This window comes from Idiotropiscis lumnitzeri, chromosome 16, assembly GCF_059441095.1.
Source record: "Idiotropiscis lumnitzeri isolate Australia: NSW breed Sydney's pygmy pipehorse chromosome 16, RoL_Ilum_1.0, whole genome shotgun sequence".
NCBI lineage: Eukaryota > Metazoa > Chordata > Actinopteri > Syngnathiformes > Syngnathidae > Idiotropiscis > Idiotropiscis lumnitzeri.
Genome location: NC_142406.1, coordinates 2,005,061 through 2,029,308, shown reverse-complemented (window position 1 = coordinate 2,029,308; position 24,248 = coordinate 2,005,061). Strand labels below are relative to the sequence as shown.

The 24,248-nt window shown below is 47.6% G+C and overlaps 1 pseudogene; it reads left to right on the top strand.

Annotated features, from left to right (window-relative positions):
• The first annotated feature begins 5,979 nt into the window (after nucleotides 1-5,979).
• On the top strand, nucleotides 5,980-6,098 carry LOC148320835 (5S ribosomal RNA; annotated as a pseudogene).
• The last annotated feature ends 18,150 nt before the right edge of the window (nucleotides 6,099-24,248 follow it).

The window sequence follows — 24,248 nt, the reverse complement described above, 5'->3', positions numbered from 1 at the left end:
CTCCACGTCAGCTGCAGCAACCCACGTCGCCTCCACGTCAGCTGCAGAAACCCACGTCGCCTCCACGCCAGCTGCAGCAACCCACGTCGCCTCCACGTCAGCTGCAGCAACCCACGTCGCCTCCACGTCAGCTGCAGCAACCCACGTCGCCTCCACGTCAGCTGCAGAAACCCACGTCGCCTCCACGCCAGCTGCAGCAACCCATGCAGCCTCCACGTCAACTGCACAGACCATGCCGCCTCCACGCCTGTTGCAGCAACCCAAGCCGCCTCCATGCCAGCTGCAGCAACCCATGCCGCCTCCACGTCAGCTGCAGCCTTCAGTGCCGGCTCCTCATCAGCTGCAGGCTCCAGTGCCGGCTCCTCGTCCGCTGCAGCCTCCAGTGCCGGCCCCTCATCAGCCGCAGCCTCCAGAGCCCCACTCCGGCTCCCCGCCAGATGCTGAGCCCTGTCCCGGCTCCCCGCCAGCTGCTGAGCCCTGTCCCGGCTCCCCGCCAACTGCTGAGCCCTGTCCCGGCTCCCCGCCAGCTGCCGAGCCCTGTCCGGCTCCCCGCCAGCTGCCGAGCCCTGTCCCGGCTCCCCGCCAGCTGCCGAGCCCTGTCCCGGCTCCCCGCCAGCGGCTGAGCCCCGTCCCGGCTCTCCGCCAGCTGCTGAGCCCCGTCCCGGCTCCCCGCCAGCTGCTGAGCCCCGTTCCGGCTCCTCGCCAGCTGCTGAGCCCCGTTCCGGCTCCTCGCCAGCTGCTGAGTCCCGTCCCGGCTCCTCGCCAGCTGCTGAGCCCCGTCCCGGCTCCTCGCCAGCTGCTCAGCCCCGTCCCGGCTCCTCGCCAGCTGCTGAGCCCCGTCCCGGCTCCTCGCCAGCTGCTGAGCCCCGTCCCGGCTCCTCGCCAGCTGCTGAGCCCTGTCCCGGCTTCCCGCCAGCTGCTGAGCCCTGTCCCGGCTCCCCGCCAGCTGCTGAGCCCTGTCCCGGCTCCCCGCCAGCTGCTGAGCTCCGTTCCGGCTCCCCGCCAGCTGCTGAGTCCCGTTCCGGCTCCCCGCCAGCCGCTGAGTCCCGTTTCGGCTCCCCGCCAGCTGATGAGTCCCGTTCCGGCTCCTCGCCAGCTGCTGAGCCCCGTCCCGGCTCCTCGCCAGCCGCTGAGTCCCGTTCCGGCTCCCCGCCAGCTGCTGAGCCCCGTTCCGGCGCCTCGCCAGCGTCCCAAGTTCTCGATCCAGCGGAGCACGTTGTGCGTCCGTCCCTAGTCCACGTTCCAGCGGAGCACGTCCTGCGTCCACCCCAAGTTCATGTTCAGGCGGAGCACGTCTTGCATCCGCCCCAAGTTCTCGATCCAGCGGAGCAGTTTGTGCGTCCGTCCCACGTTCACGTTCCGGCGGAGCACGCCTTGCGTCCGCCCCTAGTCCACGTTCCAGCGGAGCAGGTATTGCGCCCGCCCCAAGTCCAAGTTCAGGCGGGGCACGTCCTGCATCCGCCCCAAGTTCTCGATCCAGCGGAGCAGTTTGTGCGTCCGTCCCACGTTCACGTTCCGGCGGAGCACGCCTTGCGTCCGCCCCTAGTCCACGTTCCAGCGGAGCAGGTATTGCGCCCGCCCCAAGTCCAAGTTCAGGCGGGGCACGTCCTGCATCCGTCCCATGTTCACGTACCTGCGGAGCCTGTATGGCGTCCACCCCAAGCCCTTGTCCCGGTGGAGCACGCCTTGCGTCCGTCCCCGGTTCACGTACCTGCGGAGCCTGTACGGCGTCCGACCCAAGCCCTTGTTCCGGCAGAGCACGTCCTGCAACCGCCCCAAGTCCTCGTTCAAGCGGAGCACGCCTTGCTTCCGCCCCAAGCTCAAGTTCTGGCAGAGCACGTCCCGCAGCCGCCTCAGGTCCTCGATCCGACGGCGCCCGTCCTGCACCCGTCGCAAGTTCCTGCCTCGACGGCGGATGACAATTCCCCGCCGTCCCAAGCCACGTTCGCGCCGGCGTCACTCCCGGTTCCGGCGCCCGCAGCGGACGACGTTCCGCCATCGCCCCCCGTTCCTGCACCGGTGGTGGAGGACGACACGCCGCCGCCTCTCGCCTCTGCCCCGGCGGTGCCAGATGAACCACCGCCACTTCTCGCCTCTGTTTCGGCGACGTCCGACAATCCACTACCGCTCCAGGTTCCTGCCTCAGCGGCGTCTGACGAAGCGCCGCCGCTCCCGGTTCCGGTGCCCGCGATGGACGACGGTCCGCCGCCGCGTCTCGCCTCAGCCTCTGCGACGCATGACGACCCACCATCGCGCCCCGCTCTTGCCTCGGCGGCATCCGACGACCCGTCGCCACTGCTCGTCTTGGCCCCGGCAGCGCTCGACGACCCACGGCCGCTCCTGGTTCCTGTCTCAGCGGCGCTCGACGATCCGTCGCTCCAAGATCCTGTCGCGGCGGGGCTCGACGACCAGCCGCAGCTCCAAGTTCCTGTCGCGGCGGCGCTCGACGAACCGCCGCCACTCCAAGTTCCTGTCTCGGCGGCGCCCGAAGTTCCGTTGCCGCTCCACGTTTCTGTCTCGGCGGCGTTCGACGATCCGCCTCCGCTCCGAGTTCCGGTCCCGGCGGTGCCTGACGATCCGTCGCCGCTCCACGTTCCTGTCTCGGCGGCGCTCGACGAACCACCTCCACTCCAAGTTCCTGTCTCGGCGGCGCCCGAAGGTCTGTCGCTGCTCCACGTTCCTGACTCGGCGGCACTCGACGGTCCGCCGCGCCAAATTCCGGTCTCGGCGGCGCCCGAGGAAACGCCGCTGCTTTCCGTCGCTGCCTCGGATTTCTGCCGGTGCTCCAGTTTCCTGTCTCGGCGGCGCTCGACAATCAGCCGTCGCCCCAAGTTCCTGCCTCAGCTGTGCTCGACGATCAGCCGCCGCTCCAAGATCCTGTCTCGGCGGTGCTCGATGACCAGCCGCCGCTCCAAGTTCCTGTCTCGGCTGCGTCTGGTTCGTCACCGCTCCAAGTTCCTGCCTCGGCTGCGTCTGGTTCGTTGCCGCTCCAAGTTCCTGCCTCGACGGTGCTCGACGACCAGCCGCCGCTACACGTTCCTGACTCGGCGGCGCTCGACGATCAGCCGCCGCTCCAAGATCCTGTCTCGGCGGTGCTCGATGACCAGCCGCCGCTCCAAGTTCCTGTCTCGGCTGCGTCTGGTTCGTCACCGCTCCAAGTTCCTGCCTCGGCTGCGTCTGGTTCGTCACCGCTCCAAGTTCCTGCCTCGACGGCGGTCGACGACCCACCGCGTCTCGTCTCCGTCTCGGCGGCGTCCAACGGCCCGCCGTTGCTCCAAGCTCCGTCCTCTGCTGCACCCAGCGTCCCGCCGCCGCCTCTCGTCTCAGCCCTGTCAGCGGACTCCATGTGGCGTTCGGGTCGTCCCGGACTTCTGCCTGAATGGCCCCAATGGGACGTACTGGTCTGGCCACTCGCACGGCCGCCCGAAGGGCCACGAAAAGACTCGCTGGTCTGGCCTCCCGGACATCCGCCAGACCGGCCTCGATCACGGGTCATTGACCCACCTCCCGACCCCTTCCGCCCACCCTCGTTTTTGGACATGGTTTTCTTTTTGTTCATTTTTTTTGGGACGTCTGGAATCTGTCCCTTGAGGGGGGGGTACTGTCATGATCCGCGTCGGGCATGGCAGGGTTTTGTTATTATTTTTACCTTTCCATGCTTTTGTGTTATTGTTTTGTCAGCTGAGGGGGGGCGTTCCCCCTCAGCACTCGTCCTCACCAGCCACGCACCTGTTCCCCGTTAACCGTCACACACCTGATCCCCATCCGCTCCCTTAATGACCGGACTATTTAAGCTCCCCATACCGACTACTCCGTGTCGGGTCATTGCCGCTATTTACGGACTATCACGACCGCGTTTTGTTCTCGTACCTGTGCTTGTTCATATTCTCGTTCCCGTTTACGTCCCTCAGCGTTTTGCCCCTGCTTTCGTTCCTCGCCCTCTTTTTCTGTTAGTCACGTTTTGTTACCTTTGTTATTTTGCTCCCTTCCCCGTTGTTTTTCCTTGTTGAATCCCTTTAATAAATTCCCCTAACGTTATCCATTTCCCTGCCTCCTCGCCTTTTGGGTCCACCTCCTCCTCGCCGTAAGGCGATCGTGACAGCCTCCAAACTTCGTGAGCTCGCATGTTGCGCGCCCTCAAAAGAAAGGCGGGGGTGTAGCCCTCATTTCCGAATCTAATCTAAAACTTAGTCCTTGTCCTAGCAATTCCTTTAAAACATTTGAAGTTCTCATTATGCGATCCACAGCCGCGCTGCCGTTTTATCTTGCCGTTCTTTACCGTCCGCCTGGCTCTTACTCAGGCTTTTTAGATGAATTTTCTGAATTTGTAGCTGATTTAGTAACTCATGCGGATAATATACTTATCATGAGCGACTTCAACATTCATATGAATCTCCCGTCGGAACCACTTACCGTGGCGTTTCGGACAATAATTGATGTTTGGTTTCACGCAAATAATAAATGAAGCAACGCATATAAATGGTAACACGTTAGATTTGGTGTTAACCCGAGGCTTAGCATCCTCAAAAATAATTGTATTACCATATACTAGTGCTATATCTGACCATTACTTTATCAAATTTGAAGTCTTGGCTCATTGTCATCGTTCTGACCATAATCAAAGCTATAGCAGCCGCAACATTAGCTCCTCAACCACCGCTGCGCTCTCTGAGCTACTCCCTTTAGCAACTGCTTCGTTTCCTAGTTATATTGGTACGATTAATGATCTCACAAACAACTTTAATGTCGCTTTTTTAAATGCGCTTGACTCCGTCGCACCATTAAAAACTAAAACTTGTCCAAAGAGGCTTACTCCGTGGTTTACAGAGGAAACGTGCATACTGAAACGATCTTGTAGGAAGCTTGAGCGCAAATGGCGTGCGACCAAACTTGAGGTCTTCCGTCAGGCATGGTGTGATAGTTTACTAATATACAAAGAAGCGCTTGATCTTGCCAAAACTAATTATTATTCTAGATTAATTGTCTTACATAAAAACAACCCTAAAATTTTATTTGATACCGTAGCAATGCTAACGCAACAGCAACCTACCTCGGATAGCTCTTCCTATTCAGCTCACGATTTCATGCAATTCTTTACTCAGAAGATTGAGTGTATTCGTGATGAGATTAAAGACACTGTTCTTAAAATTCCGTCGAATTCCGCAATAAATGTTGTTAATAGGGACATTGGGGCTGATAACTGTCCGACAACCTTATGTCAATTTAAAAAAATATCTCTTGAAAGCCTAACAAAATTGGTTAGTGCGGCAAAACCGACAACTTGTGTGCTCAATCCGCTTCCTGGCAAACTAATTAAAGAACTGTTTACGACCCTAGGGCCGTCTGTTTTAAATATAATTAATCTATCGCTTACCACGGGTGTAGTACCAGAAGCTTTTAGGACCGCCGTTATCCGACCAGTGGCAATTAGCAGGTGTGGAGAAGCTTCATTCATTTTTTTTAGCTTCACTGGTTATATCATTTGTTCTTATTTTATTAGTTCCACTTTATTCTTCCATTTATTCCAAAGCCCCCCCATGTTATTGGTGTATATATTGGTGGTACTGGGCTGGTATAATATTAGTGCCCCCATGTGGTCCGAATGTGTAGCTACGGAGCCACACACAAGTCTCCTGATATGCATTTGCAAATCAGCACACATATTTGAGAGTCGTCCGCGGCAGGACTGTGGCAAACGTCACATGTAAGAACACAGCCAATCAAAAGGTCCCGTTTTTACAGGTCGCCCATCTACAGATTTTTGTCCGCATTTAACCATGTGTATGTGCCAACAAATCGTTGTACACATTTGCTGATATTTGCAATATATCTGTGACTTCAATCATGCATTTGTAGATTGTTGTTACACATTGGTGACTGTGGTTATAGTTTCAGATTCTTGTAACGTATTTTTGGATTGAAGTATTTGCCACAATAAAGACCACATGTATAAAATGCAAAATTTTTAAAGCAATTGTTGCTTACGGCCATAGTACCCTGAGAACGCCCGATCTCGTCCGATCTCGGAAGCTAAGCAGGTTCGGGCCTGGTTACTACTTGGATAGGAGACCGCCTGGGAATACCAGGTGCTGTAAGCTTTTGCACCGCAAAAAAAAAAAAAAAAAGTTTGACAAAAGTAAGCAAGTATGCGGGCTGCTTTTTAATAGATTTCCACATATTCGCCTGACAGGCTGAGAGCACAAAATGCCAACATTCAGCGTACCCTGCCTTTGGGTGTTACTACAGTCTCGCCGTGGACGACTCGCAAATGCGTGTGGCAATTTGCAAATGAGTGTCTGGAGACTTGAGTGTGGCTCCGGAGCCTCACATTAAGACCAAAAGGGGACCCTTGTAGTCTACAGGTGTAGCAGACAGATGACTCGATGCAGTCCGGTTGGGTTGGTGCAGTGAGTGTTTACTAAATAAAAAGTGAATGAATCAATTTTAAAAAATGGTGTTTACTGAATGCAATAAAGGGAAGTATGGTTAATGTGGCAATTAGCAGGTGTGGTGAAACGTCATTCATTTTTTTTAGCTTCACTGGTTATATCATTGGTTCTTATTTTATTCGTTCCACTTTATTCTTCCATTTATTCCAATTTAATTTACATAATGTCAAATAAATGGTACGCGACCATGGGTGGATAGCAGTGAAAGCCCCCCAATGTTATTGGTGTATATATTGGTGGTACTGGGCTGGTATAATATTAGTGCCCCCATGTGGTTCGAATGTGTAGCTACGGAGCCACACACAAGTCTCCTGACACGCATTTGTAAACCAGCACACGCATTTGCAAGTCGTCCGAGGCAGGACTGTTGCAAACGTCACATGTAAGAACACAGCCAATCAAAAGGTCCCGTTTTTACAGGTCGCCCATCTACGGATTTTTGTCCGCATTTAACCATGTGTATGTGCCAACAAATCATTGTACACATTTGCTGATATTTGTAATATATTTGAGACTTCAATCATGTATTTGTAGATTGTTGTTACACCTTTGTGACTGTGGTTATAGTTTCAGATTCTTGTTACGTATTTTTGGATTGAAGTATTTGCCACAATAAAGACCACATGTATAAAATGCAAAATTTTGAAAGCAATTGTTGCTTACGGCCATACTACCCTGAGAACGCCCAGGTGTGGTTGGTTGAGTGGTTGCAGGTGTGCCTGATTGTCACTCTGCGTGAGTGTGCAGAGCTGACAGTTAGAGCTCAATGCTCCTGGCTTATGTCTTTTTTTTGTGGTAAATCTTGGTTGATCTTTTCAGAATTTTTGGGAGTTTTTGTTTAGTTTTTTTTTTCTCCTCCCAGCCTCCGTGCTGTGGAGGGGGGGTTTTGTTGTTTCTTCTCCCCTATCCCATTCCCCCCTTTTTTTCTCCCGGATCCAGGTTCAATGGACTCATTAGGACAAATCATGGAGCAGCCAATGAATCGAGTGCCTGATGACATGCTGGCGGGTACCAAGAGACAAGGTTTGGACGGCGATGGAATGGTGAGCAATGTTGTGGCTGAGAACATAATTTTTGATTAAGACCTTGCGGTATTTCTGGACATAGACAATGGTGATGAGATTACTCCCTTATTGTTAATTAGGGGAATTAAGGAAGTGTGTGGGTGGATAAGTGACAAGGTCGCTGTCCGGCCGAGGCCGTAAGCGGAGGGTGGACTCTCAAAACGGCGGAAAGAGGTTCCGACAAGGTGTTTATTGGGACCGTCAAAGAGTAATCAATCCACACAAATACTGGAGTATGAATTAGGGGGGAATCTAAATAGAGGCACATATCAATAGTTACAACCGTCGCGGGGAACGATAACGGAAAACGCTGGTGGACGCAGTCACACCAGGAAAGCAAAACGATGATTAAACTTAAAGCGCTTGCATAGCAAGGAATACAAGAAAACGAGAATGGCTTACCATGAAAGGATAAGGGAAATCCAAATAGCGAACACGAGAACATAAAGCGAGCCGAAAAGTAGCTGAGGCAGAAAATACAGATAACGCAACAATCAATACACGGAACAAGAAAGGCAAAATCAAGAACGTGAAGCATGAACGTGAGCATCGCAGGATAATCATCCGACGCCGACTGATCCTCGGCGGTGGCTTAAGTAGTAATCATGACTTGATCAGTTTCAGCTGCGCGGCTTGAGGCGCGTCTCTCCCTGCCCGATGACGTGCGACGGGACGAGCGCGGAGGGAACGCCCACTTGCTGAAAAACAAACAGACACGGATCGTGACAATAAGGGCCTGTCGGAGGATTTCCTCTGACAAATTTGAAGTAACAGTTAGCTCTATTCAAGCGAAGAAGAAGCTACTTGATGGCTTCCGGATGGGCGCGGCGCGAATACATGGTAGGGAGATAACAACCGACGAAATGGTCGTATCCTTTTTACATCTGCCGGCTTATATTGAAGACTCCGAAATATATGATAAACTTCAGTCCTGAGGCGTATCGGCGACCTCCAATGTACGGAGGAAAATGTGGCTGGGCACCGATGGAGCTGACGGGACCCGTTTTGTTAAAGTAAGATTTACTGACACTGTAAAATCTTTACCATATTCTGCTCGCTTCATCACTGCCTCAGGGCCTGAATATTTCAGGGTGATCCATTATCAACAGGTCAAAGTGTGTAGAGGTTGCCTGTCCCCGGAACATGTGTACAGGGATTGTCCGGAATTCTTGTGCAGGAAATGTGGCAAGCAGGGGCATTATGCCAGGGAATGTAATGAGACTCACCTTCGTCGTTGTGGTGTGTGCAGACAATACCCTGTCCTTTGTGTTTGTGGCGAGGATGTTTCTGTGGGCGCACCGATAGAAATGGAAGACAGTCCCACTATTGCAAAGCCGGTTGTCCGCCTGCCAGAAATAAACCTTTCAAAAGCTCACCTGTTTGAGAATAGTGAGAAGAGCTCTGATACAGTGCTGTGTGGGACAAGGGTGCCTGTAGTGGAGGGAGTTATAGGTCAAAATCCTAGCTCTACTCACGAACGAGGCGGGGGGGGGGCGCATCGCCCTACCCCTGATCCCATGTCGACCGGGGCCGAACCTTTGAAGGGCGTGAGTGTTGGGCAGATTCCACTCTCTGCCCCTGAGAGGGGGGGGACAACTATGGAAAGTTGTATCCCTAAGCTGGAGAAGAAACAACATCCAGAAGCCCCCTTACCGGTCGACAAGTGCCATGATAGTTGTAGATTGTCTGATGACAAAATGGAACACAGTACAGCGGAACCCAAAAAGAGGCAATCTGAAGGCTTGAGGAAAAGGAAAATCGAAGAAGTCAAAGTGATAAGCCTTTTCCCCTCCTATCTTTAAAATGACTGTTCTCCTTGCGTCAGCTAATGCCTGTGGGCTGCGGAGCAACCTCAAAATTGACAACATTTTACATAGCACAAAGTGGGATGTTCTTTGTCTGCAAGAGACCTTGTGGAGCCAAGAGCATGTTGACAAGATTCGTCGCATGGTACGGGGCTCTGTACATGTAGCCCTCAGCTCCCCCAGGTCTTGTGGCGTAGCAATCCTGTCTATGACCTGTGCACTGGGCCACCCCAACCTGGTGCATGTTGACCCGGGGGGTAGATTTATAGTGGTAGACTTTAATGGCTCATTGCCTCTCCGACTCATCAACCTCCAAATCCCCCAAATCTGGAGCTAAAAAGACGAGACTTTTTCTTACATGTGTTTTCTTTTGTCAACAATAGAACAATCATGATTGGAGACTTTAATGTCGCCCTGAGTAAATTGGATATTAGTGTCAACAACACCTACAAAAATGATGTGAGCAGAAATTGTCTACTTAACTTGATCAATAATAATAATATGTCAGAAATCTGGAGAACCCGAAACCTCAGGGGGAGGGCTTTCTCGCGCAAACAAATAGTACTGGGCACGCTTAAACAATCGCGCATTGACTTGTGCTTAGCGTCTGCTTCCCTTGTGCAGAGACTGGACATTCCCAAGTACACATGGTCTGGACCAGCAGTCGGCAACCCGCGGCTCCGGAGCCTCATGCGGCTCTTTCATCCTCATAATGCGGCTCTGATTGGCTTGGGAAAATAAATTACAATTTTTTTTTTTTTTATTTAATTGAAGTGTGTTTTATTTGTGTTAGTTTTTATATTCTTTTAGTTCTAAATTTGAAGATTATTGTGATCTTGAAATATTAAAATATTAATTAAATTATTTGATATTATTTTTGTCACGATCCGTCTGTTGCGCTCCCAGCGAGTGGGCGTGGCCCGGCGGCTCCGCTCCCGGAAGCGGCCACGAGCCGGACGCGCTCCCGATCGCCACAGCTGCGCCTCATTGGGACTCTGATTACGGACTATTTAAGCGTTGCTCATGCGCTTGCTCATGGTCTTGTCCATAGTTTGTTCTCCTCGTGATTTGCTCTCGTTTTTGTCATTTGCGTATTTTGTCCTTGGTTTGCTCACAGCTACTTTACGGCTCGCTTTAAGTTTTCTCGTTCCAATTGGTCTTGTCTTCACCCTTTTTGTGGTAAGCATTGCTTTTTGGTTCCTTGCGTTGCAAGCGATTTCTGTTCTTTCCTTATTTATTTCCTGGAGTGACCCGGTCACCCAGCGTTTTCCGTTTCGCCCTCCCGGCGGTGGTAATCATAGAACCCTTGCGGTTAGTAAATTTATAAATATTGATCCTATAGTGATTATTGTGTGTTGCTTGTCGGCCTTCAATAAACGCCCTGTCAATCCTACCTCCTGAGTCTGCGCTTAAGGGTCCACCTTACACCGCTTCAGGCTGGGAAGCGGTCCTGACAATTTTTTCGTCGCTCAAAATAGACGTCACATAATTTTCTCCGTAGCACTTCATAAGACATAACCACACTATAGTTGTTTATACAAAGTGTAAAGGTAAGAAAAAGCAATATATACAGTGTTATCTTCATTTTAGATAAGATAAATGGATATAAGGATGACGCCTCATGGCATTTTTCTGCTTTCGTTAGCTACATGGACAATTTAAATCCAGCTTTTTAATTTATCTGAAAGAGACATTCATTGTTATTATTTTTCAAGAATTCAAAATGTTCAAAATGTGTTCATTAAATGAATAAAATGTAATTTTCTCTGTAGCACGTGGATTTCATAAGAAACATGCTGCGGTAAAGTAGTAGAAGTTTTTTTTTTTCATTTTAGATGTGCGGCTCCCAGTGTTTTCTTTTCCGTGGAAATCGGGTTCAAATGGCTCTTTCGGTGTCAAAGGTTGCCGACCGCTGGTCTGGACAGAGTGATCACGCGCTACTGTCGTTTGATCTATGTCTACACAAAAGCAGGCGGACCGGTGGTCTCTGGGTCTTCAATAATTCGCTTCTAGAGGATGAGAGCTTTATTTCAAAAGTAAACTCTTTTCTTGATGGGATAAAGGAGGAGTCTAAGTATGTAGACAGAGTCACAGACGGGTGAGAAAGTGTCAAACTACGTTTAAAAAAATTGTCCATTAATCATTGTAGAGCTAAGTCTTGGGTGGAAAAATTAGAGGAGAACACTGTGAGGGACCAATTGCTGAAAATAACTCTATCTGCGGCGATAACACGTGGGCCTGTGGACCCGTTATTTTTCTCGCTGCAACATAAACTCGAGCTGCTTGAAGCAAAGAAGTGTAGAGGGGCAGCCCTGAGGGCCAAAGCTCAAAATGCTGTAGAGGGCGAGCGATCGACAGCGTACTTTTTGGGACTGGAAAAAAATAAACAAGGAAAAGCATATATATCTAAATTGTGGTCTCACAAATCTAACGCGATGGTCACGGGTATTGATGACATTTTAGAAGAGGTCGAATTTTTTTATACTGATCTCTTCAAATTCCGACAACCGTTGACAGATCATGCCACGGAGGCCATAGCCGCCTTAAACCGTGTACTGAGTGTGTACGATAAAGACATGTGCGACAATTCAATGTCCGAATTTGAAATCACAAAGCCAATCCAAGATTTAAATAATAAAAAAAGCCCAGGTTGCGATGGTCTAACGGCAGAGTTCTTTAAGGCTTTTATGAAAAAGCTGTCACCTATTTTGCTTAATTTGTTTCATCACATGGAAAAAAAAAGATCTGGTCCCTTCATCATTTTGCGAAGGTACCGTTATGTTAATACACAAAAAAGGTGCGTCTGAACAATTGAGCAACTATAGACCGATTAGTCTTTTGAACACTGACTATAAAATCTTAGCCAAAGTTTTAGCAGCTCGTCTCAAGAAAGTAATAGGTACCATCATCTCCGAAACGCAGTCATATAGCATTCCAACAAGGGATATTTCAGACACTATTTTAAATATAAAGTATTTAACTAAACACATGGCTGCCTCGTGCGGAATTCATGTGAGCCTCGATTTCGAAATAGCCTTTGATAGGGTGGAGCACTCTTTTTTATGGAAGGTGCTTGACAAATTTGGATTTGGGTCTTCTTTTACCAATTGGATAAAACGCCTGTACGCAAACGCAGCCAGTAAAATTAAAGTGAACGGACTACTGACAGGACCTGTTAAATTGGGAAGGTCAGTGAGACAGGGGTGCCCCCTGTCCTCACTACTCATTAGCCTTGTTGTAGAACCACTAGCGGCCCTCCTCAAACAAAATAACAGCATAAAAGGCATTTGGACACCGAGTGGACGCGAAGTTAAGATTCTACAGTATGCGGACGATACGAACCTGTTTGTCAGAGACGTGGAGAGTCTAAGTGTAGCTCTTAACGAGCTCAACATTTTCTGCCAAGCCTCGGGTGCTAAAGTCAATTTTGATAAGTCCACCATGGCCGTTTTTGGTACCACCAGCGCTGTGCCAAAGACCTGGGGTTTTAAAGAGGCCACGCTCAGCCAAAAAATTCTTGGTGTTTGGATTGGGGAGAACACTTCTCATTGTGATGAACAGCAATGGGAAACAGTTTTACCGCAAGTAAAATCCACTTTAGATCTGTGGAAATTCAGGAATTTAACTCTGAAAGGGAAAACTTTGGTCATCAACAACCTGTGCATTTCAAAGTTAATTCACTCACTCACATGTCTGCGAATGTTTTAAATAGATTAAATTTAACATTTAATTATTTCTTGTGGAAGAGGGAAAGAGGTTTCATTGGGCACTATAGCTTGATCGGTGATGTCAAATTGGGTGGCTTAAATTTGATGGACACCGGTACCAAGAAGGCTGCACTACGTTTAAAGCTGCTCAGAAAGTTTTTAAATCCTGCCTTCTCTGCTCCCTGGAAGGACTTTCTTATGCCAATTTTAGAAGGTTTAGGCTGCTACGGCATTTTTAATCTCTGCCAGATGTTGCCTCGCACGATGTTCCCCCCTCTGGACCCCTTTGAAATGGAAATCTTAGAGGCGTGGTGGGCATTGCGGCCATGGGTTAGGACAGCGCCAATGTCACTGCATCAACTGCAGAACATTCCACTGAGGTTCAACCCCGACCTCCTGGGCGGTGAGCCAGGGAGTGGGGAAAGGATGTTCAGTGGGGTTTTAGAAAGTGCACACATCAGAATAATAGGTGATTTATTAGACCAGAAAGGGAATTTTAACATTGAACGCATTCGCACCTTGTTTCGGTTCCACAAAGTTCCCTTTCGAAGGGCCACTGTGTTACGCTCAGTTGAAAAAATCTGAGACTCCGTGCATTGCCACTGGGGGCACCTTCTGGGGCGGATGTCACAGAGCGAAGACTCCACCACTGCGTCAGATCTAAATTATGTGCTGACCCATGGGGCTCAACTGACTAGACTGGCAGAGTGCACAACTAAACTATTCTATAAGGTGTTGCTAACCAAAGTACTTTAAAAGCCCCCTGCAGAAAACGCGTGGCGTCAGGCAGACCCCGCCCTGGCTTCCTCGTCCATCTGGGCTGACATGTTCAACTGGTATACTCCACTCAAGGTAAGTAACACTGATTTTAAAATAAGACACAGGATAATCTTTCCATGTACAACGCTGCATGCTTTTCTACCAAGTGCCTATGACAGAACATGTCCAGTGTGCAGAGAGGAACCTGAGGACTTCCACCATCTCATCCTCCAATGCCGAGTCGTGCGACAATTCAGATCCAGACTAGAGGATCTCATTGCCAGGAGGCTGGGGGTGAGACTCCCCTCGCCGATAGCCTGTGGTGGCGGTGACCAGAATTCCTGGCTTCTCCTGTTCGGTGTCATCCCTTCGCCATTGAAAGGCCTGAATGTCAAAGCTCTCAAACTGCTCTTGGCCATCGCACGTCATGCCATCGTCATCACCAGAAACATCCATCTGCATGAAAAAAGGAAAGGCGATCACTGGTCCATCTTCAAATCTTTGGTTATCGCACATCTCACCCATCTTCATGCACATCGACCCCAACGTTTTGAAGGCGACTTGGCGGCGAACAACGGACTAGTTTCTGTGTCTGCTGCCAACAGTCTGGACTTTCATTTTTAATATGCATCTTTTGTTACGACCGTGAAATCCTTGGATATCCCTATTGATGTTTGTTCACGAATGTTGGAATTTTTAATCAGACCTCTTTTTGTACAGTTAATTTTACAATAAAATAAAAAAAAAAAAGAACGCCCGATCTCGTAAGCTAAGCTGGGTCGGGCCTGGTTAGTACTTGGATGGGAGACCGCCTGGGAATACCAGGTGCTGTAAGCTTTTGCACCGCAAAAAAAATAAATAAATAAAAAAAACTTTGACAAATGTAAGCAAGTATGCGAGCTGCTTTTTTCATTTCATAACATATTCGCCTGACAGGCTGAGAGCACAAAATGCCAAGATTCAGCGTCCCCCGCCTTTGGGTGTTGCTACAGTCTCGCCGTGGACGACTCGCAAATGCGTGTGGCAATTTGCAAATGCGTGTCTGGAGACTTGAGTGTGGCTCCGGAGCTACACATTAAGACCGAAAGGGGACCCTCGTAGTCTAGAGGTGTAGCAGACAGATGACCCGATGCAGTCCGGTTGGGTTGGTGCAGTGAGTGTTTACTAAATAAAAAGTTAATAAATCAATTTAAAAAAATGGTGTTTACTGAATGCAATAAAGGGAAGTATAGTTAATGTGGCAATTAGCAGGTGTGGAGAAGCTTCATTCATTTTTTTTAGCTTCACTGGTTATATCATTGGTTCTTATTTTATTAGTTCCACTTTATTTTTCCATTTATTCCAATTTAATTTAAATAATGTCAAATAAATGGTACGTGACCACGGTGGATAGCAGTGAACGCCCCCCCATGTTATTAGGGTATATATTGGTGATAAGGGGCTGGGCCGAGGGGGCCTGCCGAGGGGTCCGTCCAAGGGGGCTTGCCGACAGGGGCCCACCGACGGGCCCACCGAGGGGGCCGGCCGGCGGGGGCCCACCGAGGGGGCCGTCTGAGGCGGCCTGCCGACAGGGGCCCACCGACGGGCCCACCGAGGGGGCCGGCGCGGGCCCACCGAGGGGGTCCGCTGAGGGGGCCCACCGAGGTGGCCGTCCGAGGGGGTCTGCCGGCAGGGGCCCACCGAGGGGGCCGGCCGGCAGGGGGAGTGATCAATCATCCTACCATGCATGTCTTTAGAATGTGGGAGGTAACTGGAGTACCCGGAGGAAACCCACGCAGGCACGGGGAGAACACGCAAACCCTTGACCTCTGCACTGAGAGGCCATTGTTCTAATCAGTCGTCCACCATGCCGCCCCGCAAATAGAACAAGCTTCTGTTTTTGACAGTGCGGGAGAGGCAAGGCCTGGTGTTCTGCTGAATAAGAGGGACCGCAGCAGGTAGGGCAAGGGGATGCCTCTGCCATTTCTCTGACACCAAGACGTGTTCCTAGGTTAACATTAATCAAACACCGCGGACTCGTAATCCCTGGCTAATGACCTACAGTTGTCGCAATAGTGCTCAAGGAGGCGCATTATGCAATACTGACCATCAGGAAATTCCATGAACCTGCCCAATTAAAAGGAGCTGCACACTCATAATAATAATAATAATATTCCCTTTATTAGTCCCACAATGGGGAAATTCGAGATTCGAACCCAGGCCTCCTGGGGAGACTGGGTCCTGAACGCGGCGCCTTAGACAACTCGGCCATCCTGGCATGTATGGTAGGCATGGAGGTTGAGGTGGATGAGGACCCAAATGCATGGAAGCGAGGCAAGGGAAACTTAAGTGGTACTGAATTGACGAAATAAAAAGCAAACAAGGAACTTGGAATAAATAAAATAACAAAATACAAAACAACAGGGAGCGACGAAACACAAGGACTTAACATAACTGGAAAAGGTGAGACAGGCTGGAGGACAACTGGCTTGGACATGAACATCTGATACGGAAAGACAACTGGGAACTAAATACAAACAAATTAACGAGACAATGAGGAGCACCTGGACAAGACACAAAGGGTTGGAAGGACCTGGTTGGTTTACACTGGGGCTTGGGTAGACAAACACAGGTGGACACAATAAACATGACGAGACACACTAAACGCAAGGAAAAAACATGAAACTAAATACGGAACAAAAAACACCAAATATGGATCATAACAACTTAGGCTGGCATGATTCACATTACATGTGTGATGCTCACAGAACAAGTATTTTGTTGAGATATTTCATTCCATCTGTGCATCACTCTTTGTTGTCATTGTTTTGTTTTATGGTGTCAAATTAATGCTTACAAATTATATTAGTATGCGGTCAGGCCCTTGCCCTCCGGCCATGATCTCTGTACCGTTCTGGCCTTGACCCCCCCCGGCCTTATTCATAAAAATTGTAGGCCCTCGAACCCGATCGCCGCACCAGAACCCCCCCCCTCCCAAAAAAATGGAAAAGCGTCTGCACCACACTGTGGGAGAGATGCTAACAGTTTATTTAAAGATCCTTAGCTGGCTAATTTACATTTCAAAGATGCTTACTTTATTCTGGGCTTATTATGGTTTTAGTTGTCTCCTTCTTCGGATATTTTATTTTCAACAGTCTGGATTTATACCTCGTATCAACCCAATGTACAACCAATTACAAAAGCTGATTAAAAACATAAAATTCATAAAAGGTCTCCCGGAGTCTTTTGAGGACGAAAACCTGTTTCCGTTCCATCAGACTCTTCTGATCCTCGACGATCTGATTTTCCAAGCCTCGGTGGTGAAAATCTTTACCCAATATAGACATCATAGAACTACATGGTGTTGTTCAAAAATCCTCGGGATAAATTACAAACCAGTATTTTGACTAATCAGATATTCCCTGCGAAGATAAAATACTTTTTAGAAAGTTTTGAAGATGCTACCAAAGACGCTCATGGGTATTTATTGGTGGATTTAAATCCTTCATGTCCAGAACAATATTGTTTGAGGACGAGTGTACTTCCGGATCAGTGGCCTACCGTCTACATCCCCAAAAGCTAACATGACTAAGCTTTTAGAAACAAACGCTCCGCTCCTCAAGACCCTGTTTAAAGCCTCGACCAAGAAGCGTAAAGACATACTGACCAAGGGTCCGGCCTCTTTGATCAAGGTATTGTGCGAAATTGCTTTTAATCTGTTGAAAGGTCATATACCCCTTTCACCTGCACAGTTTAAGAAATTAGAAAAACAAAAGAAGATTATGAGACTATAGGCCCATAAAAAAAACGAGCCTGAAGAAAAAACGCGCTGCTTTGACTCAAAGGGGCGGATTTATTCTTCCTCTGCTGGGAACTGTTGTACCCCTCCTCGGTAATCTTTTAGGAGGATTAATCAACAAAAACTAACCATCATGAGTTTGAAAGCAACCCAGAAGATGTTTCTTCTATCGCCTCAACAACTGGAACGACTGAAAAAACCTAGAACAGGCTTTGGATGTGAAGATGAAAGCCATTTTAGAAGATCGATCGTTAACCCAGCATGAAAAAATATAGTTGCAGTCTTTACTGCACCGTTATTTAACTCTTCACAAACAAGGAGAAAAGGAAGAACGACCCCTAGCAATGGCCCTACCGCTAACACCAGAAGTTTTGAACCCTTCAAAGAGCTCGGTTGTCGAAGTGCAAGACAAAAAGGTGGGGGATGAAACTGAGTCCTGGTTCGTTATACTGCAAAACGTTCCGACTCGTTATCGGAAAAACACCAACTATGTTTTGAGAAAACTCAAGGACACTCATAGAAGTTGGACCTCTCGTCACGAATTTATGTATCAAGATAAACCGATAAAAGGATCTCATATGACCGATTTACTCAGACAGATTACTGTGACGGGCAAAAACATCGCGACTCGAACACCCAGAGGCTGGAAGGAGTTTCTGCACACTATACGAACTCAATATTCCTGAAACCACCATCGTCAACCCCCACGCCCGCGATGAATTCAGAAGATTGAAACTCCGAGGGTCGTTAAGCTCTCATGATGGTGATATTGAGAAGAGGACATCCAGTAGGAAGAAGATGAGTAGAAAAAGAAGACATGCTTCTGTAAAGTGGTTGGGTTATTCCCCCTCATAGGTGTCAATGAAAAATCGAAAATGTTTGTATGTTTTTTACAAATGTTTTATTCAATAAAAACATTTTGAAATGATTACAGACAATGACGTTTTAAATTTGTGAAAAGAACACGCCGCCTGTCCGTTACATGGCTTTTCTACACACGTTTGATAATGTTTAACAAAAGTAGACACCATGGCGTCGTTCTGTAACACATCATCCTTGTAGCATGCTAACACATCCTGATAACTCAACCCGCAACCTCTATGGGTTAAATAATAGACGCAATGCTGACCACAGGTGATTGACAGTTCGTGTTGTAGCCGTCTGTTATGGTACAAAATACGGCGGGAATGTTTTTTCAAAAATGAGTTTATGGTTTGCGAATAATATTGAAATTCCGGGGGAAATCCAAAAGCATCGAAAAAAGTACTCGTTCCATCTTTTTCCAGCGTTAGAGCTAGCCAATGCTCTCCAGGTAGGTTGTGTGTTGACGATGTAGAAGATTGGTGGGGTAGGTTGCAGCGAATTTATTTCATCCGAAGCGTAAACGCCTCCAAATAAACGCCCTTGTAGACGTTTCATGAGTTTCTCCAGCTCTCTCCCATTCATCAGTAATAATCCACCAAGACTTGCCGTTTTGAATTAATTTCCAGGATGGAATCGTAGCATGCGTACACGATAAGGGTGGTTGTGTGAGGGAGTGGGACTCTGAATCTCATCTCTAACCTCAAACTCCCGTTGGAGACGGGTGCAAGATCTCCCGAGTCATCATTGGGGTTTAAATTAAAAACATAGAGCGCGTATCCGCCTGAAAAATCCTCGCGGTTGATACAAAGAGGTAAATCTTTCAATTGTCTTCCTGTCGCTGTAAACAAGTTATGAAACTCTCGAACAGCGTTTCCCGCATTAAATTGGGGTTGGAAGGCTTTGGCTGGAATCTGTCCCCCTTCTTGGCATAGCGCTAAATATTCCAAATTATGATGCGAAAAATTAAAAGGATTCAAATCTTTTCTGCCCACAAAGGCGTTGTGGTTGACAAGCCCTAACACCACATAACGAGGTGTATGGCCGAGGAAAAGGTTGTCTTGCTGACATGTTCTGGAATGTTGGGGGATAGAATAAGTTTTCATGTTAATTCTTGATAACGGGTATGAAGCATTTTCTTTGTTGAGTGCCGCAGCATGACCGATAGAGATGGCCGGTGAGACGGCGACTCTTTTCACAAAGAGGGATGCGCCCATGATTTTCAGATGATAGTTCATATTGGGAGGACTCATTCAACAAAATTGGTCGTTGGCTTTGATGAGTTTCACTCGCAGATCCACGTTATTGAGAAGATGTCTCTCACAAAAGAATATGTCGGTGTGTAGAGGTCCTATCACGGTGAATGGTCGGGAACCCGTCACAAATTCCGCTCTGCGTATCAGGCTGTTGAATCCATATGTCCTGGTGTATCTTTGTAAAACATAGCCGCTGTGAATTGGCTTTTTAGAGAGGCTTCTGAAAAGTTGAACAATGTCTCTATCATAGCTCTGTATGGATGGGTTGCGCTAGATTGTGAGATCAACCAGTCGCCCAACGTCACGTCCACTTGTGAGAATATTGTATTCAAAGAATAATTAATGATGCCGACTCGTTCATCATGCGGCAAATTGCTACCATCTCTGTTGAGCACTTTCAGATACAGTCGAAGCAGGGTGTCTGACAGGTCGAGATATTTGGATCCTTCTGCAGGCACGAAAAACTCCACAGGACCATCATCGGTGAGAGCTGAGAAAGGTAACATTTCCACATATTGACTTTGTTCGATCGATAGTTGTGTCATGGGTGGGGTAAACAAGTCGAGTTCCGTTAGGGTGCACTCTGCGGACTTGTGGTGTAAAAGAGCCATGATGAAAAGAAAAACGTTGGTCAATATTTCTTAAGAGAAAATGTCTCCCTTGTTTCTTCGGCGTCTCCTTTTTGTGACTGATTTCTTCTTGGATGTGCGTTTGCGTTTTTTAGGTGCTCTCAGCCGCTGACCGACGGGCCGTTTTGCAGGTCTTTGTGCCAGAACCATTAAACCCGAACCTTCTTGAGGCTCCGCCTTACGGCGTATTCGTTCTAACACACGACCTGCTACATCCGTTGCAATGTTTTTAGCAGCTGTTTGCAGGTGAGGTCTGGCGACGCTGAACCCTCTTCTGATTAATGGACTCACAAAACGAAATAATTTGGCAAAGATTGATCCCAAGCCTCGGCCTTATTGGACAGGTAATCCGTGAAAACCGGATAACGAGCCGCCCGCTGGGTTTTCGTAATAGTCGACAAAACGGTAAAGATCAGGATGCGTCTCCAACACCACCATTTTTTCTATCTGGGTCTGAAGTGTAGAGTGACGATAACTTTCCCGTGTGTAAATTCCACGGGTTGATTCTGATCCGACTTGATTTTGATTCTTATATCTTCAATATGCCTTCTACTGACTGGCATGTAATAAAGAGGGTTAAAGGCTTTAAACACAATGTTTCCGTGACTGTCCTCGACAGGTATAGTTCTCAGGAGCGGAGCAAAAGCGTCACCCACTGCCTGATGATACACCACGTCTGTATAAACATATAGATGGTACATGCTCGCTTTTATATCCGATGGGTCGCTGTCCACTGTGGTCTGCAGCTAATCCATTCATCGGGGGATGCTCCAAAAATGTAAGCTAATGTCGCATGGAATCGTATCCTGAAACAACCAATCCCTGACCAAAAAAATCTCCCCTTTAGCGGTGTATATATGACTTTGTTTTCTGGATGGATTTTTTTGAGGAGAGCATCCACATTGTTTCCGATTTTTACATTATCGTAGTAACCCGCAGGCAGGGTTAAAGTTTTGATGGTGAATTTGCTTTCGTCAAGGTATTGAGGTATCAAAGTACCTTCAGCCGGGGCCCCGTTTTCCCATGTGTCCACATATTCAAAAGTTGAATGGTCTTCACGTACGTTGAACCATGTATGGGGATATGATATTTCACTCAACGCCACTTCCCAGTTCCCTTCGAGAGCTATGTGATGGGCCAGATTCACTCTGTATTCCGCTATCGTATTGTCTATATACACATCAGAACTTGAATTGGAGGGGAGGGTGACGTAAAATCCACCTTCGAGATTCGGATCCATGGTGTCAAATGTCGATAGTTCTTGTAAAAGCTTCTTATTTATAGATCAACGACTTGTGTAGCGGGGACCCAACTGTCATATTTCATAGGCCAGCCCTTCCAACGTATGAGAAACTGTTTCTGTCCGCCGACTTTACGCCGTTTGATAATCTTCTACACACGAAAGATTTGATCCTTAGTTATCGTGACTTTCTAGAGTTCATGTGAATAGAAAGATCCTCGCACGATTTCGCCGTCGTAGTCTTTAAGCCTGTAAACAGGCGGAAAACGTGGTACACACTCTGCTATCGTAAACAGTTCATCTGTAAATCTCAGTTCATATTTCTTGTCAAAGACGCCTCGCACTTTTGATATTCTAACAAGATCCCCCGATTTAAATTTCATTTTTATTCTATCACTACCTACAGGTTTTAGGTTGCCGTACAGGTTTTGGAAGACCTGCCAAGTATTCTCTGGAGTGACTTGATTAGGTTTCATTTTTATACTTGTATGATAACTTTCGTTGTAACTGTCGAGTAGATCTTGTAATACGTCGATATAACGACGTGTGTTCTCTGCGGTGAAATATCTCCACATTCTGGTTTTTAAAGTTCGATTAAACCTTTCCACCACCGAGGCTTTCAAATCACTGGCAGTTGCAAAATGATGAATATTGTGTTTTTTCATCAGCCTTTGAAAATGCTTGTTGAAAAATTCCTTCCCCTCGTCTGTTTGTAATTTTTGAGGGACGCCGCTAAAGAGCAAAACCGATTCAAAGGCTCGAACGACTTCTGGTCCCGTCTTGTTCATCAAGACACGCGCGTATGCACGCTTTGAAAACACATCGATGACCGTGAGTAAATATTTAAAACCGTCGTTGTACTCCGCCAGAGCCTGCATGTCACATAGATCGGCCTGAAATTGATTCATAGGTTTTGAAACAAACACTCTGTTCCTAGGGAAATTAATTCGAGCCGGTTTGTGCAAGGTGTATGCATCTTGCGATGATAAAAAGTCCTTGACTTTATGACGCGTCACTTTTTCACCCAATTTCTCCCGCGCAGCTAAATGAAGGCGATCTACGCCTCCAAAGCTGGCGGGTTGAGTGGGATCGTAGTAAAGTTTTTTCAACCACCTCTTCACGCTCATGATGGCTTATGATTTAGTTTCAATCATCACACCAATATTTATCTAAACACACAGACACAAATGCTGCTTTTTTGACAAACATCTATTTTTATTGGTTCACAGCAAGGTAATAACTTTGTGAGTCGTGCTAATAAGATGAAACATGCTGGTGACATTAAAAAAAAAACATCTGACAAGGTTAAATATGGTTACACACACAAACATCTACATAATGATATGAAATCTCTAAGTCGAAAAAAGTCTAGAAGTCATGGTTAAAACAGAAGGATTAACTTTTGCTTCCAACATATCTTCATACATCTTCAGTTCATGCGCGACCGCCACAGGTTGTTGATGACGGAGACGGTATCTTATCTCATCGTTAAACAGCGTAAGTATGGTGAGTACATGACCTACATTTATCTAATTTTCCCAAACATTTTGAAACGTCCCAGCAAAACCCGACCGACTCACAGATATGACGTGTTGCACAAAAGATTCCCAAGGCGTTTGAAAAAGCTTCAAAGACATGACACGCACTTTTTGCATAAACAATAACATTTTTTCAGTGACAGGGTCTTTATCATCAACATCAGTATTATATGTAATTGTTCTATTTATTATATCTGCAGATCCATGGCTTCTGTAGCCAAAAAACAATATTTTTCTCAACACATTACTCATTTTTATTCAAAGTTAATATTCTGGATAATATATTCTACAAAACTATCACTCTTAAAGGAGTGGAAGAGTTTAAACCTGGCTAGTTTTATTCGATGTCCTGCATCTTGTGTCACTGTTATTCTGTGGAATGCTGAGTGTGTGGCTGGTGAAGCTGAACAAAGAAAGTGAAAGAATGTGAAGGTTTGGGAGGTTTTAGGTTGGTGCCTGGCGCAGACAGACACCTCGAGCGGGAAGGGGTCGACAAGAAACTGGACCCTTCAACCACAAGCAGGAGGAGCCACCACTTGAATAAAGACCAAGAAAAGCAAGCTAAAGTTAACTGCAGGATACACATAGCCAATAGAATCATGCCAGGATGCCTTTGTCTCTGTCCCATTTGCATATTGTATAGGATGAATCATTACTGGGCAACTCGGAGGTAGAACACATTCGCTGGTGGCAAGAGAGGTGTAGAGTTGTATTGAGAGGGACCCGAGACCCAGGTGCCATGTAGAAAGTCTGTGTATTGGGAATAAACCCACTTGTGCGTGAAAATGCCGGCTTCCTGATACCTTTCTATTGCAGAACGAGCGCGCATATTGTTGGATGAGTGAGAGTTGGTTAAGGTCGCGAATTGGAGTCGGATTACTAATTCGAGTTTACATTGGTTTAAAATTAAATTCTAACATTGATATAAAGATAAATTCCAACAATTTATGGTGACGCCGACGCGATGCATGAGAGGTAAAAGAAGTTTGGAACTTCGAGAAAAACCACATGAGACTGGGTCTCGCACGTCCACACCAGGTGACGACCTGATAAAGGATGAAAGAGCCACACATCCGACCGTCTTTCCTCTTGGGCCCACAGTGAAACAAGGTAAGCAGAACCCTTTCAAATTCTGCACATTGGCAACGCTAAAATATAAGAG